Here is a 15097-nt window from a genome sequence, read left to right as displayed (position 1 = left end):
CCTAGTTTAGAGATGAGTTAGATGGGTCTACAGAATGGCTAAGCAACTTACCAAATGACAGGAGCCCAAGGCAGCCATCTTTAAGGGCTTCGTTCTTTCAGGTCATGCTCTGCCTTAACTGGTACTATAAAGCCACATTCACACTCCAAGTAGACTCAGCTGTGTCAGAGCTGGGACTTGCAGCTGATGCTCAGCTAGGATGAGAAACATGAGGAAGGCGAATGCATGGAGATGAGAGGTGAGGCTGGGGGAGGTCAGTACAGGTGGGATCAGCAAGGCCTTCCGTGATTTTATCGTCAGAGCAAGTATGGAGTGACTGCATATTAAGTTTTCTTTGGGTGTAAGGAGGAGGGAAGATAGGCAGCTGGGAAGTAAAGCCATCTCTGTCCCTAAGGTGAGATGTAGTGAAGGCCTAGACAGGCAGTGGGATGGACTCCAGAACTGTCTGAAGGTAGACTGCTGATGCTTGAGGACAGTGATGATGAGTGTGGCGAGGAAGAGAGACAAGTCATGGTGGTCTGGCCCTTAAGTTTTGTACAATTGGGTGGATGACGAGCCAGGACCCTGGGCCTGTCATACAGGAGGAAGTGCATGCGTGTGCCTGAGGATATAGATGTTGGAGGCTCCAGGCAGATATCCTGGGAAAGAATTGGAACTAGAGGCATGGATTTTGGAGGAGTAAGTCTCTGAGTTCAAATCTCATTTCCTGTTACTATAGCACTGAACAAGTTCCCCCAGACTGTCTGAGATTTAGTTTCCCCACGTGGGGACAGCTGTAGCCTTACCCATTAGACTATTTTAAGAAGTAAGAGGAAATGTGTAAAGTTCTTGGCACAGTGCCTGGCCCTCCATAAATGGCTAAAGAAGCAAATCAGAAGATAAGAATAATAACAACTAAAACACAACTATAACTACAACTATTAGCAAACAGAATGTAGGTCACAGGCCAGAACTCTTGGGGAAGCAGGTTCTGTATTTGTGATCATGAGGCAGAGGAGAGGATTTCTCATTTCATGGAAGCACCACAACTGTTCCACAAAAGGCCTTACTTAGGGGTTTCTTTAATCAGGGAGGTGCTACATGCATTTCAATATGTATTTAATTTATCTGTGCAATGTCACAGGAAGAAAAAGAGACAGGCGTGGAACTGCTTGGAAACAAGAATACCACTGTGGAAAAGCAGAATATGAATTTCAGAAGTGCACAGCCTTTTCTTTTTTTTAAAGTACAGCAAGTGGATTTCCATGACTACACCTTCTACCCATAATTCACTTTGAGAATCCAACACATATTTACTGAGCACATAACAGGCAAGCGTAAGGTACTAGCAATTTAAAATCTAAGACAAGGTCTTTTGTCTCAAGGACCCATGTTCTAGAGAGAGACAGACAAGTAGAGAGGGGAAGGCCAGACAATGAAGGTCACGATCAAAATAATAACAGATCATGCCTACAGAGTACATCCTACATATGGCAGCAAAACCTTTCCCTTGTTAATTCAATTAATCCCTCCTACAACTCAATGCAATAGACAAAATTATGATCCAATTTTATAGAAGAGGAAACTCAAGCCTCCGAGACTGCAAATACTTTGGTAAAGATCACACAGAAAGTTATAAGAATCAGGAATCAAACCTGGGCTGTCTGATTAGTCTAGGGTCCTAATTCCATTTTGGTGCTGGAAAAAAATATGTTAAGTACTTATACATCTGGTGTGCAATTAGGATCCCATCTGGGATTGGTTAACGATCATTTTACTCTGTAGGTAAAGAAACCTCTTGGCCTTGGCTGCCTCTCAGACCACAGCCACCTCCTTCTTCTTCTCTCTTGTCGCCCTCAGGCATGCCAAAGGACAAAAGTCAAATGGGAAATACTAGAACGAGCAACACTTGAATAACAAGAGAAAATCATTCCATTTACCAATGACCAGATGTTTCAGAATGGGCACACGGTATTTCTTTAGCCCTGAAGTCCCTAGACAGGCAGAGTCACACAAGGAGGGGAGTCTGAACAGTGAAAGCCTGAGACAGGACATGGTTTACCTGTCCTGCCCAGACCTGAGGACATGCAGACTTGGAGTTTCCTCTCCAGCTCTTCTGTCAGATTGTCCGTGGGGGGACAGCCACACCTCTGCTCCAGCTAAGCTCTTGTAATTGAAAACAGAAGAGAGAATCTGGCTCCATCTAGGCCCAAGTGACACTACCAGCTGAAGGTGAGGAACCAGAGAAGCTCCCTTCTGTCTTGCATCTTGGAGCCGGGGGAATGTGAACAGAGAGTCAGTAGATGGCAGGACAGCAGGCTCAGAGCTCACCTGAAGAGGAGTGTTGGGAGTCTTCCACCCAAAACAAAGTGGTGGGTGCTCCACTGACTGCCTGACCTCAGGTGTGTGGATACTCAAGTCTTTACTATAAAGAGGACAAAAAGTGGGGGTGGGTAGCAGTGACAAGGGGGTTGCTGACTCAGTGATATCACCAGAGGCCATTTGGGCCCCACTGTGAAGCCAAAGTTCCAAGGATAGGAGGCTGGGGATACAGTATCTAGACATAGTAGAGTGCTAATATGGACCTGACTAATTTCTGCTGGGTGGAAGGGAGAGGCTCATTTTGTGAAGCCTGCAGACCTGCCCAGTATGGACCATCCACTTTCCCCAAGGCCGTGTCAATTAAGTGGTCCCACTAACCCAATGAGGGGACTGCTGGAGTCTCAAAAATAGATCATCCCAAATTCTGAGCACAGGTTTCTTCCTCAATTATTTACAAAGCACGCGATGTGGTGAAATGGAATGTAATTCACAACGCCTTTTAAATGCCTCTATAACATAATATTCACGATATTCCCTCCTAATCTCAGCAGATGACAAGTTGCCACTATTGAATTCCTATTAATATGAATTATGGGTACAATATATTTTGCCTAACATCATCTCTTCAGCCTAATATTGTGAGGGAGTTTAAAAAAAATCACACCCTCAGCATGTTTCTGATGGAAGAGGAGATGGTGGATTCCGAAGTCAGCCTTGTGTTGGCAGCAGGCAGGGTTATAGAACCCTGGATGGTGAAGCTTCCTCTTCATTGTTTCCCTCTCAGAATCCAACTCATATTCAAAGCAGGGGCAGATTCTACTTTGAGCATGGCAGGCCTACGTCTCTAGTATTCCAGTAGCATCCTGAAGAGATCCTAGGCCCAGATCCAGAGCTAGGTGGCCCTCTGCTGGCTTTGCGGCTCTGGACATCACCCTGGAGGTGACATGAAGTTGTCATGGCACTGACAGTATGGGGTTGTGAGGAGAAAAGTGGGTCTATGGGCTAATGGCCGGCTCATAGTGACACTCAGTAAACACTAGTGACCATCATGATGACTGTGAGGGGACATAGCTGGAGTCTGGCTGGCTAGCAGTCTCAACTCATCTCCAAGGTAGCTCTTTAGAGATCAGGGATTTTTTTCTAAGCCAGAAAGGCCCTAGCTCCAGCTTTCAGGGTACCTGTGGAGCTGGTCATGCTGAACTTACGACTTCACACAGTACAACCAAGGCTCTCCTTGGCCCAGCATTTTGGGGTGTAAATGAAACTAACTCCAAATAGGTCTCTAATAGCCTCAGCCTCTACCTGAACACTCCTGTTTCAGAGCCTGGGTTTCTTATTGTGCTTTTCTGACCTTGTGGCTGGGCAGTCCAGTGCCTGGCACAGCTGCTGTGGTTGGGGATAGAATAGTAGAGTTTTCTCATTGGCTTTTCTCAGTGACATCAACCCCACAGTGACCCAGGAAACTCTCCTGGGTCTAGGCACTTCCTGTCTATACCTTAGAAGTTCTTCCTCATGCTCTACCACCACAAACTACAACTCACCTTTGTCTGTGTGGAGTAGTTTCAGCCTCCATTCTTGTCACCATGACTACTACTGTCATTACTTTTAATAGACATGTCTTGATGTGTCAATTTCTCCCTAAATTTATAGACATTATCTCTTTCTTTTTCTATAGCAAGACATTTAGTTTTATTTTTTTAATGTGGTAAAATATAGAACTCTCATAAATTTGCCATTTTCACCATTATGAGGAATATGATCCAATGGAAAGTCATTACATTTATGATGACATGCAATTAGCATTGCTATCTATTTCCAAAACTTGCTCATCATCCCAAACAGAAACTCTACTCATGCTTATAATTTCAGGGGTCTGAGATCTGAAGACTGCAGTTTGAAGTCAGCTTGGGAAATCCATGAGACTCTTACCTTCAATTAACCACCCAAAAAAGCTGGAAATGGAGCTATGGCTCAAGTGGTAGAGTGCTAGCATTGAGCAAAAGAATCCTCAGGGATAGTGCCCAGGCCCTGTGTTCAATCTCTAGCACCAACACACATACAGACACATACACACAGAGCTAAGGGACAGAGACTAGGTCCTAAGTTCAGTACCCAGAACCAGCACATATTCTAGGCACATACACACCTATACACACACAGCTAAGGGACAGCATCTAGGCCCTAAGTTCTAGCCCCAGTTAAGCAATAACACCTTCTTTCCCCAACTACAGCCTCTCAAATCCCCAGTCTGTATGAACTGGGACATTATAAAGCAGTAAAGGGACATTCTTCTATTCTGCTTCCATGTGTAGGAAACAGGGCTCAGAAAACCGAAAGGTTCTACCCTGGGGTTCCTCAGAAGGTCAGGTGTGCAGTGGTCTTGAATCCCATCTCCTGACCCTGGCTTTGATGTTTTTCACTACCAGGAGCTGGTATGTATTGCCTCCCCAGGAAGACACTGTCCCTAGTGAGGAAGAAGCTGGAGAGAAAAATCCATGAGCACAGTACTTATTTCTCTTTCCTTCCTGGTGCTCCTTTTTAAGTGTTTAGAAATACACAGAGAAGCCAGGGAGCCACAGCTGCTCTGAACATGAGAAACCAGGATTTTGCTGTGGCCCTGCTTCCCAACCAGGTGCAAGTTTGATGAGCAAAGTGAGTCACTCCCAGAGTATGGGTCTGCCGAAGCCCCCAGGTCCCCTCTCCAGCAATACCTGTGGACAGCCTATATAATTACTTCTAGAATGGAAACTGAGCAGCCATCTCTACAGTACGTCACAGAGCAAAGAGAGACAAGCCAAGGCCTCAGGGCTCAGTGGTCCCCGGGCATTTTGAACAGTGTCTCTATTAACCACAAAGGTTGCCTGTTAGAAAAGTTGTGGTCTCTTCAGACAGGAATTGAAGGGAGCCTATTGGAGCCGATATTTAAGGGGAGTGGGACTGGACCATGGACCCTGATGTGACTTTTTTTTTTTTTTTTTTGGTGGTACTGGGGTTTGAACTTTGGGCTTTGACCTTGCTAGGTAGATATTCTACCATTTACGCTACACTCCATCTTTTTTGTTTTAATTCTTTATCAGCTATTAGACAAGGTCTGTACCATGATTCTACTTCTGTCTCACTGCTTCCCATGTAACTGAAATGACAGAGTGCATCATCCTGTCTGATTCATTGACTGAGATGGGGGGTTCTTCTTGCAAACTTTTTACTTCCTCATCTCCATCGAAGACTTCCTATATAACCTCTTGGTCTTCACATGCTGTTGGTTTAGGTGTCTGATGAGCAAAACTGCTTTGGTGGGGAGCCTGGAATTGTATCTTTGGGTTATGTCACTAGTATTGGGGGAAGCCAGTCCAAACATTCGTTCATTTAGTCACACATTCATTTTCCTGAGGCTTAGGCTGGTGGGACTCTCCAGAGCTCTATCTTCCTGGGCTCTGGAGCAAGATTGCCCATGGTTGTCTATGGTCTTGCTGGCTGATCTTGAAAAAGATCTGTCTCCTCCCTTAGGTGAAGGCAATAATAATGACATTGAGAGTTAGAGTGAGGATTAAATAAGTGAGCTTAGGTAAAATGCTTAACTAGTACCTGGGACAAAATAATAACTGTATGAGGAAGTACAAGGGATCGCATGCAAGTAAAGTCTGGAGCAAGTGAGGATATTTGAAGAAGACAGACAACTTCAGACCAATATTTTCCTATCTCCACTTCCTGAGTAGCTTGTAGCTGGGACTGCAGGCTTGTACCACCAGGCTTAGAAGAAAATGGAATTCTTTAAGTAGTCCATAAAGAATTGTGTTCCATGTCAGTCTAGCCTGAAGTTGGATTTAGTCAGTGGAAAGGTGACTCTGTACTCAGGATCCTCTTGTTCTCTGAGAAGCTCCCCAGGGTCACCTAAGGCAGATGCTGTTCTGAAATTGTAGAGGCTCACAGAACTGTCAGTGATGCTGGGTGCCGGTGGCTCATGCCTGTAATCTTAGCTACTCAGAAGGCTGAGATCTGAGAATCACGGTTCAAAGGCAGCCCAGGCAGGAAAGTCTGTGAGACTCCTATCTCCAAATAACCACGAGAAAACCAGAAATGGCGCTGTAGCTCAAGTGGCAGAGTGCTAGCCTTGAGCTGAAGAGCTGAGGGACAGTGCTCAGGCCCAGAGTTCAAGACCTACGACCGACTAAAAAGAACTGTCATTGGTATGGACCAGGGCTTGCCAGTGTACCAGGAGAGCTGGTAAATCCACTCCAACAAAGGAAGACACACCTTTATGAAGGTGCTGGCCCATTCTTCACACTCAGTGGGAAACAAAGTGGACTTGTGGTCTTTTGAGGACAAAATAGGGCACAAGTAGGGGACAGGGGATAAAAGACTTCACCTGAGACACTGGAGCCTCAGGAGCAGGTCTTGGTAGTTAGTAGGAGTGTTTCTGTTAAGGGTATATGGCAGTCAATGGTTTAAGCCAAGGGAGACTGTGCAAGAGCCTGGCCTCTACTTCCCACACATGTGTCTCCAGTGCTCCAGCTCCAAACCACAGCCTTCTTTTCATGGAGATACAAAGCATTGTCCATATCCTCCAGGAAGCAGAGGGAAGGAGAGGCAGGATGACAATCTCAGAATGCATTCTGAGGTCCTGTCCACACATGTTATTAAGTTCTCAGGACTCTTTTTTGGGTGTGTATGTATCTATACTGGGGTTTGGACTCAGGACCCAGGCACTGTCCCTTTTCTTTTTCACTCAAGGTTCTACTACTTGAGCCACAGTTCCACTTCCAGCTTTTTGCTAGTAATTGGAGATAATAGTCTCTTGGACATCCTTGCCTGGGCAGGCCTTGAACTGTAATCCTTAGATCTCAGCCTCCTGAGTAGCTAGGATTACAGGTGTAAGCCACTGGCACCAACTTAACACTCTTTACTAGAGAAATGTGAGGTTGTGGCCTAGGGATTCCAGACAGACAAATTCACAATGTAAATTTACGTGCCACTGCGGGTTGAGACCTTAGTCTGTGTGGCACATGGAAGGGTTGAAGTGGGTGATCTACTTCCCTTCATCAGCTTCTGTCTGCAGGGACTTCTACCTGCATCTTCTCGGTGGTCATGCAGAGTGCCTTAGGAGAGAGGGCTGAGGCCAGAGTGAGCAGCTGTATGACATGCATGAATGAAGCAGACCAGAGATAGGCCAGTCTGTGCTTGGAAGACATTTCCCTCACTGAAAGAAAGAGAACTCTTGGAAACTGATGGTAGACCAACAATTCTGGGGTGCATAACATGATTCCTTTCTGTGTTTATTTTCCCAAGTTATTTCTGCCACTATGGTTGGGTTCGGTTAAATTCATTTATATGTTTGGCAGTTTAGACTTTGGAACATACTTTTCTTATTAAAAAAAATCCACAAAACTACATAGAGTGAGACTTCCAGATTAGTTCTCCAAAGCCTATTTAACTCACAATGTATCTAAAATACTGTCCTTCAGTAGTTGGGGGAAAGAGTTTAATTGCAACATGAGTAATTAAATGAAACAGGGAGAAAACCCATTACACCGAATAAGAAGATTTATGTTGATCTTGCACTGCCTGGCTGTTCACAGCAAACCAACCTAATTTAATTTAAGAAGAGACCTTTCTGAGGACTTATTTTGGGGGAACTACTGGGGATTTATCTATTAGGGAGAAAACTGTCTCTCTGTGGTTACTTTTCTTGATTTTAGGCTCTTCTGAAAGTTTTCCCGTAAGAATTAGGTGGAGTGTTAAGGGGGAAGTCTGTAAAGGGGGTGTCCTTGGGGTAATTTTTTTAAAAAATCTAAGTGAGTAGGTTAGTATCGGTCTTTGTGTATGTCCAAATCTATCCAATTCCGGGGCGGTGACAAGATCAAGTCTAACCTTTGGGATGTACAGCTATGTTTTGGCCAGTGATAGGTTCTCAAAGGTAAATGCAACTTTTAGGTCCTCTGAGAACTATTGGCCAGCCTACTCCCTAGCAACAATCCTTGCTGGGTGTTTTATTTGACTCCTCCCCCAACCTCATCTCCCAGTTGGCATTCTGTGTAGACAGAATATGAATAAGACTAGGGTGTGAAAGTCTTGAGTCTTATAAGTCTATAATCCAGACTGATTCTATGCACCAGGCTGGGTAGCCAAAGTAATAGGTTAATCCTATCCTTTCTGCCTGAGGCACACAAATCTTGGCCAGAAGCTGGAGGGTGAATAACTATGCCTAAGTAAATGCAGCAGAGACCCTGGGGTATACTGTAAGAATAACCACAATTCTTCCCAGCCTTAGATGCTGCCCCTTGGCAATGTGGTATTTTACAGCATCCACCAAGAGGCAAGGTCTCTCTGCCCACTCCTGGAGTCTGGCTTGGCAATGCCACTTGCTTTGGCTGACGGAATTTTTAACAAACATGCCTCAAGCTGAGGTGAGAAAAGCACCTGCACGCTGACCTTGCTGTCTCGCTGCTCTTGGAACCCTGATCTACCATGTGAACAACCTGAGCCAGCCAGATGGAGGAGGAAAGGCCACAGGGAGAACCTCGCCTTGGCTGACCATCCAGGACACCTGTGAGTGAGATGACCCTCATCACTGGCCATGGACAAATGAGGGCCCAGCGGAGATCAGCAAGCTGGCTCAGCCCAGAACAGACTAGCCAACCCACAGAGTAGTAGTGACGTCAAGTTACCAAGTTTGGGGGGCGGGTAGTGTGTGATTATTGCAGCAAGACTATATTTGCCTCTGGCTCTAGTCCACGATCTCTCTGACACCCTTACATTGTAATCCTTTGTACTCTTTTGTCCAGACTGTGGCTTATCTCTTACACAAGCGAGGAAAAAAAAAGACATAATCTCTTTTTTTTACCCCTTACTTAGAAATTGAAGTTCAAGATCTACTCTCCCGAAAGTAAGCTTTGAAATGGGTGCTTTGGAAATGTGACACTTTTCAATTTTGTACCCACGTTGTGACTGACAGATGGGTTTTACGTCAATGAAGATACAATCCACACCGTAAGTGTGACTTCAGGCACAGGCGAAAGCCATTAGCTCTGTACGAAAAGGCACACGATGTCTCACAATGCTTTATCCAGCCGATAATTTATCACCAGGGAAATCACAAATACTCGTTCATGGAGCAAGCCACAGCCTTCTGGATAAAATCATTCCAAGTCTGGAATGGTGAAGAGGGATTTGAGTCGTTCCCCCAACCATCTCACTCAGCAGCCTTTGCTGTTCAGCTTGAATGCAAGAGACAGAAATCAGCCCCCACCCCCCCAACTCATCCATTCACAGATCCCAGAACCACAGGGCAGCCAGGATGGGGCAATAGGCTTTGTGGTTGTTCATGTGATACCCCAGGGGACCCTGAGCATTTCCTGAAAAGCTACAGTATTCAGGGGACATGGATGCACACACACACACACACACACACACACACACACACACACACACACACACACACACACACACACACACACACACACACACACACACACACACACACACACACACACACACACGTTGTACATGATGAGATATATCCACCCTGACAGCCCCACATGCTCATAAATGCCAGTCCCTGGTGCTCAGGGCAGATTTCCTGGCCCTCTCGGCTCTCTCAGGGCCTCAGATAGGCTACACTGCTGTTTGTCTGCCAGACTTACTTTCAAGGGCTTAGCTTTGAGGGATGATGGCAATGTTTCAGCCTGACCGCCCCTGACCAGGAGAAGCAAAAGCCTTCACACATTTCACAGGCATCGGCAAAGAATCCTGCAGTCCATTCTTTCAGGAACAAAATTGCATTCTATGGAGCGGGCCCTTTTCTGTTTCATCTGTCAAGCAGGTTTGCTGAAAATAATTTAAATTTCATGCAGCAGCAGTAGCAGCCGCAGCTACTGGTATTGGGTGCCTCCCTTCCATCCCACAAACAAGTCTGGCTGTGGAGTCCCACTTCAGCCTCAGGTGTGCTCTTGCCCAGGTGCCAGCCAGCCAGTGGGGGGCAGGAGTGCCCTGCTGTCACAGCTGCAGCTCCCATGCATCAGGGTGGGGAAAGGGCAGCTCAGTGAGGCGCTCAGCTCTAACCATGGGGGGGGAGAGGGGGGGACAGTTTTCTCCACAGTACAGATTCTTGGTTAGATCCCATTTCTAATTTAACTTTTTGTGTATGCTGCTACTGGGGGCTTGGGTACTATCCTTTTCTTTATTTGTTTGTTTGTTTGTTTGTTTGTTTTGCTTAAGGCTGGCACTCTACTATTGAAGTCATAGCTCCACTTCTTGATTTTTGCTACTTAATTGGAAATAAAGAGTCTCATGGACTTTCCTGCCTAGGGTAGCTTCAAACTGCAATCTTCAAATCTCAGCCTCTTGAAGTATCTAGGATTATACATGTGAGTCACCAACAATGCCTAGCTTAATTTAACTTAAAAATTGTTTAATCTTCCTTCCTTCCTTCCTTCCTTTTTTTTGGTGTTAGTGCTTGGGCTTTAACTCAGTCACAGATTGGGTTCTGTTCTTGAGCTTCTTTTAATTCAAGTCTAGCGCTCTACCACTTGAGCCACAGTGCCTCTTCTGGCTTTTTTCTGAGTAGTTTATTTGGAAGTAAAGAGTGACACAGACTTTCCTGCCCAGGCTGGCTTTGAACCATGATCCTTAGATCTCAGCCTCCTGAGTAGCTAGTATTACAGTTGTGGGCCACCAGCACCCAGCTCATTTATTTAATTTTTAATAGCACATATTAACTGTACAAAAGGTATTTCACTGTGGCATTTCTAATATTCATTTAAATTTAACTTTTGAAAATTAACTTAGTGTTTACTAAGTGACAGGTACTTTTTTAGACTTTTCTACACATATTAATTTAAATAATCCTTAGGAGGAAGATACAATCATTTTCCCCATCTTATACACAAACTGAAGCTTAGCTAGTACGTAGCAGAGTTAGGATTCAACCCCAGTTCATCTGACCCAAAGGCCTTGAAGCTCTTACAAGCCTGTGCAATGTGCGTCAACATAACCTTTGGCTTATGTTTTCCCTCTTGTTCTGAGAGGTCAATGCACCCCCCCTTTTTTTTCTGGCCTGAAGTCTGGAAGTTGTGGTCAGCTCAGTGATAAGAGATGACACATCTGCCATAACCACATGTTTACCATGGTGAGTGCATATTGTTGGGCAGCCTAAGGTGGAGAGAACTGGCCCAGGCTGGTTCTGATTCTTAGTAATCCACCGGCCCAGGCTGGTTCTGATTCTAAGTAATCCACTGGTGGCCTTCGTCAAGTAGGTAAGTTGCATGTTCTCCGGGCTTCATAGTTTTGATCTACAAAATCAGAGGCTGGAAATATGGTCCCTGCGCCCGGAGGACTCATGTCCTAGAACTCTGAAGGAAATACATGTGTGATGGGAGTGGGGGAGGAGGAAGAGCCCGTTAGACCCTCCTGACATTCCAGCCTGGGACAGCCACAGTGCTCATCCATCCTTCCTTCAAAATGTAAAAAAAAAAAAACAAAAAACACAACCCTTTAGGCTACGGACAAAAACAAAAACAAAACAAAACAAAAAAACCAAAACCAAAAACCCCTCAAAATCAGAAAAACCAACTCAGGCCTGAAGGTATCAGTGACAGAAAACGTTATCATCTTGGTTCTGGGCCTCTGGGAAACCAGTGGTCATCGTCACCGCAGAGAGCTGAGGCTTCCAGCCCTGGCTCGGCAGAAACAGACACAGCACTGGACCACGTGCGGAGAGCAGGAACATAATGGCTCAAGGTGCTTGGGAATGTCCTCAGAGCATGTGACATTTACCCTGTTCCCTTCCCAGCAGGTGAAAGTGGTGACGGGTGGGGATAAGAGTGGGGACAAGGATGGGGGAGGGGAAGGGGGATGGACACCAAGACCTGGCCAGTCCCTACAAGTAGCCTTAACACATTTGGTGAACCAGAAGCACAGCCCTGCACCCAGCTTCTGTATGGCTGGCTCCCTCCATCGTTTTTGCAGTGGAGTCTCTGTGCTATGGTACACACTGGGGCTTCACAGACTAAACAAGTTTTCAATCTCCTTCCCCAAGTTCCAGGTGATCTGATGTATAGACTTGGTTCAGTGTGGAGCCTGAGAGCTACCTTAATTCCCTCCCCTCTTCCTCCAGGTCCCTCTTGCTTCTGTGTTACCTTGAGTGTCAATTACTCAAATCTACCTACATGGGGCCCATTTCCTATTTTGTATCTGAAGACCGACCTGTCTTCTTGGTGAAGTAAACACCTGCCTTCACAGGGGACAGTCTTGTCCCATGGCAACCTGGTGACAATGGAGGTGGGGAAGTCCTCAGAGAGGACTTCCACCTGCCAGGGCCTGTTCTGTTCTCAGCACTATGCACATATTTCTAATCACACAATCCTCCCAACTCTGGTAGGCTGGGACTACCACCTGTTCTATATTTTAAAAGTGAGGCCCAAGCTTGGCACCACTGGCTCACCCCTGTAATCCCAGCTACTTTGGAGGTTGAGATCTGAGGAATGCAGTTCAAAGCCAGCTCAGAGAAGTCTACAAGACTCTTATGTTTAACTACCAAAGCTGGAAGTGGAGCTGTGGCTCAAGTGGTAGAGTGCTAGTTTTGAGCAAAGAAAGCTCAGGGAAAACATCCACACCCTGAATTCAAGCCCCAGAACTGGCACACATATGTATACAAAAGTGAGACCCAGAGAAGTTGAGACTTGTCCAGGGTTATTCAGTAGGCAAGTAGTTGACTGGAATTAAAATCCAGATAGTATGATTCTAAAGTCTGGCTTTATCCACTACGGAGCTACCTCTGCCAATAAATTCAAACAGGAGAGACACTCAGTCATCTGGTTATACTGCAATGGCCACAGTTCCCTGAGAGGTGTTATCTTTGTAGACTACATGACAGCTGGTGGACCAGGGAGCCCATGAATACGTGGGTTGGGCTTGCTTATGAGTTGATATGATTTTTGCAGGGGGTCAGATACACAAGCTACTTGGGCACTGATAGTACACATTTGTAATCCTATTTCCTGGAGAGCCTGAGATCTGGAAGACTGAGGCTCAAGGGCAGCACAGGCATACTCACAAGACCTCCTCAGAACTAGTCATTGGATGCAGTGTGCACACCCATCGTCCAAATCACAATGGGAAACATAAAATAGGAGGCTCGAAGTCAAGGCCAGGGCCTGGGCAAAAAGTGAGACTTCTAGAAATGACCAGTGCAAAAGAGCTGAAGGCACGGCTCCATAGTAGAGCACCTTCCTAGTAAGCATAAGCCCCTGAGTTCAAACCCCAGTACTGCTGAAAGTAAAATAAAATAGTAAAGAAAGGAAAATACACCATGCCTCTGGGTGGGAAGCAGCAGACGAGAATGGCAGGAAGCACCACAGACCACATCTGATAGCCCTGCCCTGGCTAGAAGCTGCCATGAGCTGCTGTCCTGCCCTTTCTCAGAACTTCTGAATACTTGAAACACTCCAAGACACAACCAGGCACACACAAGCCCCTGCAGGTCTGAAACTGGCTGGCAAAACTTACACAGGGGAGATGGAATTTAGCTCTGTGTTGTCACATGCCAGGGTATTGGCTGTGCTCCTAGGCCTGAACTTTCACCATCTCTCCTCCTCCTGGCTGGCCACTGGCTCAGTCCTCATCTCAGCTGTTGTTTTCTGTCTGGGGCTTGCTCCTTCGCTCCCATGTGGCTGTGCTTTGAGGCCTGGCCAGGCAGGAATGGTGAACACTGAACTGCGTTGGAGCAAAGCAGACACCATGTGAGCAGGTCAGCTATGAAGAGAGCCGTCAGCACCAACCTTTGCTTGGCAGAGCTGAAAGCTGTGCTCCCAAGATAGCCTGATGTCATCCCATCCAGATGGGATGGAAATCAAGGGAGCCGGAGGGTCTAACCTCTCTCTCTCTCCCACCTGGAGCCCCACCATCAGCCCTAGAGGCTTTGACTCTCCAGATGGCCAACAGCTGGTCTGGCAGAGTGCCTGCCAGATGTGCTCTGCAGGCTGGCAGCTGGCTCCCCTGGGCAGGGTCACCAATTCGGAGCAGGCCAGGGGCTGGCGCCAAGGGGAAGAATGTGTTTGGCTGGCCTGGGGTGGGGGGGCTTTGTGCCCAAATAGTCCTCCATCTCTTCTCCTATCTGACATTCCTTCCCTCCTCTCCTCAATGGGGTGGTGTTTTCATAACAGGAAAATAAAATCAATAAGGCACTGCAGCACGATGTCAGTGTGCCGAGAGCCAGCCTCCAATAGCTCCATTGTCTCGGGCCTCCGCCGGGCTCTGTGGCCAGCAGCACTCTCAGTTATTAATGGGAAGCAGGGCTGAAAGGGAGTTTTGAAAATCACAAAGGCGCAGCACACCTGGAGCGCGCCATCCTCCACCACAGCCACTTCACAATGGCCGGCCCAGGACTTCCCACCTTTTAATTTTTCCTGCAACTTTTATGAAAGCAAGAAAAGAAAAGCACACACTCTCTCACACACACTCACACATGCCTGCATTCATGCACACATGCAGGCCCTGAGAGGGTTCCTGGGAGGAGACTCTGAATGGCTGACAGAGGCAAAGACAGCCTGTGGAGCCCCCTGCATGGCCGAATGGCAGGATGGGATGAATGGATTTCCTGCCTTGGCCACCAGCCGTCCCTCTGGGGCTGAGGCTGCCTGAGGGGCTCTGAGCAGCGAGCACAAGGCGAACCAGCTCAGCTTGAAACTCTGCAAGAGCCATGACGACACTCATTTCCACATTCTGTTTAATACACAGACTGGCTTCTGCTAGTATTCTGGAGGCTGGAACTGCTTCTTCCAGAAGAGATGGAGTGAGTGAA

General features: G+C 46.6%; 1 protein-coding gene across 7 annotated transcripts in view; it reads right to left on the bottom strand.

The window, feature by feature from the left end:
* Klhl29 (kelch like family member 29) overlaps positions 1-15097 on the bottom strand; it is a 293879-nt gene that overhangs the window by 120396 nt on the left and 158386 nt on the right. The gene's annotated exons all lie outside the window — the stretch shown is intronic.

This window comes from Dipodomys merriami, unplaced genomic scaffold (assembly GCF_024711535.1).
Source record: "Dipodomys merriami isolate MVZ:Mamm:240054 unplaced genomic scaffold, mDipMer1.0.p SCAF_17, whole genome shotgun sequence".
NCBI lineage: Eukaryota > Metazoa > Chordata > Mammalia > Rodentia > Heteromyidae > Dipodomys > Dipodomys merriami.
Note: the sequence above shows the minus strand (reverse complement) of the source record. Positions and strands in the feature narration are given on the sequence as shown.